The sequence below is a fragment of the Chenopodium album genome, chromosome 10, assembly GCF_948465745.1.
Source record: "Chenopodium album chromosome 10, dcCheAlbu1.1, whole genome shotgun sequence".
Classification (NCBI taxonomy): domain Eukaryota; kingdom Viridiplantae; phylum Streptophyta; class Magnoliopsida; order Caryophyllales; family Amaranthaceae; genus Chenopodium; species Chenopodium album.
In genome coordinates, this window is record NC_137843.1 from 39560095 (window position 1) to 39564235 (window position 4141).

General features: G+C 38.1%; 1 non-coding gene across 1 annotated transcript; it reads right to left on the reverse strand.

The window, feature by feature from the left end:
- Nucleotides 1–3434: 3434 nt before the first annotated feature.
- Nucleotides 3435–3540, reverse strand: LOC145565716 (small nucleolar RNA R71). Its single transcript, XR_014095096.1, has one exon. It is a non-coding gene; the product is annotated as a small nucleolar RNA R71 (small nucleolar RNA).
- Between the last annotated feature and the right edge of the window lie 601 nt (nucleotides 3541–4141).

The following is a 4141-nucleotide window of genomic DNA, read 5'->3' on the forward strand; positions in this document are numbered from 1 at the left end:
TTTAATCATATTGATTTCGTTTTTTGCCTTAAAAATTTTTAAAGCTTTCAGTTTTGTTTGATATGCATAAATTTAAGCTAATTATTTAACTTGCCTATATACTATGCGATTGTATGCAATACCAGATGTCTTTGCCCCTAGCCGGATGTTTGCTTGGTTTAGAAGGTAGATTGATTGACTAAGAAATTATTGATACTTAAAAGAGTATGATTGGTTTCTAAGTCAATCGATCACTATGGTGATTGCCCCAAACCAAGCGGTCAGTCGGCCATTTTGACAGACGAGTAAGTGCTTAAAAAATCCGGCCATAGGCCTTAAATGAATCGTTTATAACGACTCTAAGCTTTTAAGTCTTTGGACTTAACTTATAATCGATAAATAGAATCAGTCTGCCTGCATTTCCCAAGAGCAATAACAGGCAGTTTTTTGTGAATAATAAAGCCTCTAAAATGAAATAGTAGTCGCTTCCCGCCTGTATTAGAACAGTTGAGAAGTTAAGCTTTTTAGGTTTCAAATTATATGAAGTAAAACAGCTGCGAGCATTGTCTTAATCCAGATAGCCGGTAGGGCCGTTTGTTTTTTTGGTTTATAGAGCAATGTACCACCCAAATGGAAGATGTTATCTTCGACGAATTCACCCGAATGGACGTCGCCGGTTTTCATACTCATGTTGGAGCATACGGTCATACTCATGTTGGAGCAGACGGTTGGTTGTCTTTAGAATATACCCGGCCATTGGCCTCGTTAAAAATGAAAGTTTAGCCGCTAAGTTTTTGCAACTTAGCTTATGAATGCTAAGTGGGTTCAGGCCATCTGCATATTGTGCAGGCGGTTCCATCAAAATAAAGCAAATAAACAGAATTGGAAAAAAGGCAACTTTCTCATTAATGAGTTTTAATTCAAAGCTTTATAAAATTTCAGAAGTAGTACTTTTTCAAGTTATCTACATTCCAGGTTCTGGCTAGCTTCCTGCCGTATGGTGTTTCCAAAGGGTAGGTGCCGCGTCGCACTTCCTCATAGATTCGGTAGGGCCCTTCCCAATTAGGGGTTAGCTTTCCTTGCTCATTCGCCCTACCGAGTGCCTCCATTTTCCGTAACACAAAGTCCCCAACCTTTAAGGGCCGCTTGTGTACTCTTTTATTGTAAGCTCTAGTCATTCTTAGACGGTAGATCTCATGACACAAGGCGGCATTGCCCCTGTGCTTAAGAAGTGAGTCCAATGCTAGCTGCATGGCCTCCCAATTTGCCTCTTTGTCATATAGCATGATTCGAAGATGATGAGCGTCATTTATGGCGCTCAATAGAGTAGCTTTTAGTTCCTTTTTCCATATATTCTTGCTTTATTTTCATATAATTTTTCTAGTTTTCTTTTATTTTCCGTCTTTATAACTCATTTTGGTTTTTCATTTACTTTTATGAGTTTTTCATGATTTTTGTTCTTAATTTGTTATTTTAGTTTAGTTTCTATTCATTTTGCTTTCTCTCTTACTTTTACTTGAATTTTTATTAGTGAAGTTTCAAAGTTTTATTTGCTGCGCTCTCACGGTTGCGCCCTCGTTGATTCTAGGTCATGAAAGCACAAATATTTGAAGATCAAGGGCAACAAGAGCGCCGACGATAGGGATGCACAAGAGCGCTGAGAGCATAGCTTTGCACAAGGATCTACAAGCGAGCAAGAGGAGCCGTGCACGCCGCAACACCACAGCAGCGGTGCGCGCGTACATACCCCTCTGTGCGTGCGCACCGTTGGTGGTGCGTGTGCACGGCCCTGCTCCGATTCTCCTCGCTCGATTTATTATAAATACCCCTTGACTTTTCCTTTTTTGGGGGATGACGATTTCACTTGTACTTGAGACTTATTTCCAAATTTAGTAGAGAGAGAAACTTTAGATTACTTGTTTTGTACTTCAAATTACATCTTTGAGCTTGGATTTCCTCTTAAATCAATGAAAATTAGTGAGAATTTGTTTCTTTGAATTTACTTTTGCTTGCTCTTTCCTTTAATTCTTGAATGTTTGATTTGATTGTTGATCTTTGGTTTGGGAATTTGTTGAATTTGATTTTCTCTTTGATTAAGCTTGAAATGATGATGTTTGTATTTCAATTTGCTTTGTTTTTCAATTCCATTATGATTTGTAAGTAGATTAGTAGCTAGGGAGAAGGGGAAGCATGCTTGATTGATGATTTTTGCTAGTTGATGATTCTTGGTTGATTGAATTGTTGCAATAAAATTGGTTGACATAGTTGTGCATGTGATTAATTTGATTAGGAGTGATCAACCTAGATGATTAATCTATATTGCATAGCAAATTTCAATGACATGAACCTTTGATTTGAGAATTGCTTTAATTGGTTGAATTTGATTGTGACTTTCCTTATTAGTCATTCATAGTGAACCCTATCTTGACTTATAGGAGATAGCTCTTGAATTCTATTAATTGCAACTATTGTTTGTCCTTTGCAACGTTTGAATCAATGAGTTCTTCATCGATTGGCATGGTCATTGAGCTTGCATGTGGAACCTTGATCCCTAGTGTTTAGCATATTGATTTTCTTGACTCTATTAGTTGATTGAAACCTTAGTTACAATTCAATTCCTTTCACCTCTTATTATTCGAAGTATCTTGACCATAGACTATAGCAATCTCCCTCTCATTCCTCGTGGTTCGACTCGAACTTGTCCTATACTAGGAATAAGTTTGATTTTCTTAATTGTTTGATTGGTGGTGCTTTAGTTTTCAATGACCTAGATTACCACGCATCAAAATGACGTCGTTGCCGGGGAATGATATTGGTGCTTTGTTATAGTTGTTGAGTCTACTTCATTTTTAATTGGAAAATATAAAAAGATTTTTCTCTTTTTGGCTACATTTGTAGCCGTGCTACTAATTTTTTCTTTTGAGATTGTATGCATAGAGCACGTGGTCGTTCACTAGTGCCACTTGATCCGGAAATTGAGAGGACAATTGTAAGGATAAGAGTTGCTAGACATTCTTCGTGTTCTAGCCCTCCAAGTGAAGAGGAACCACAGCAAGATGAACAAGCAAGTATGGGAGAAAATCCAAGGGTGGCGTTGAAGGAGTTGGGGATTGTGGGTGCATATAGGTTTGAAAGTGGGATTGCTCCACCTACAACACCGACAAATGACTTCGAAATAAGGCCGACAATGATCACTTTGACAGAGAGGCGACAATTTAGTGGGGCTAAACATGAAAGCCCGCTAAACCATCTCAAAGAGTTCGAAAAATATTGCAACACTATCAAAGTGAATGGAATTTCCCAAGAATTCATCCGCCTCAAGTTTTTTCCCTTTTCTCTCATAGGGCGTGCCTTGGAATGGTTAGACAAGGAAGTCAAACCCAATTCTCAAAGGACATGGGATGAAGTGACCAAGGAATTTCTATCCCGTTTTTACCCACAAAAGAAAATGGCGGAGGCTAGAGCTTTGATTCAAGGTTTCAAGCAAAAGTCTAGTGAAAGCCTCTATGAAGCATGGGAGAGGTACAAGGAGTATCAAAGAGAATGTCCTCACCGCGGAATTTCGACTTACCAAATTATTCAAATCTTCTATGGTGGCCTAAGTCCTCAAGGAAAGTCGTGTCTTGATGGAGGAGCCGGAGGTCCCATCATGAATAAAACGAAAGAGGAAGTGGTAGACATAATTGAAGACGTAGTGAGGTACTACAGAGATTGGGATTTGGTTGAAAACCCGTTCGATGCGTAATGGACATTGTTAATTGTATATTTAAATGTTGAGTGTCTTGAATGCTTGTTACAGGTTGTAGACACCTAAAAATGTCTCCCAAAAACCAAACCCGATGATGAACAACCTTTCACCGCCATTATTGGTCGGGTATAGTATTTAATCCCGAGAGTGCTTAAAATATCATATTAATTAAATACGGTTTTTAAAATAGTCCACGGATCAGTCTTAATGTTTAGTTAAAGCATAGTTTTATTTTGGCCCAAACATTTTTATTCTTTTTATTTATTTATTATTTTAGCCCAATTAATAATAATAAATCAGAAATGGCCCGAAATTATGAATCGGCACTTTGAACAGGCTGAACGAAATTAGGGCAAAAATGTATTTAGATGGAAAAATTGATGTAGGATCTGCCGCGTCATGGCATACAGTGCC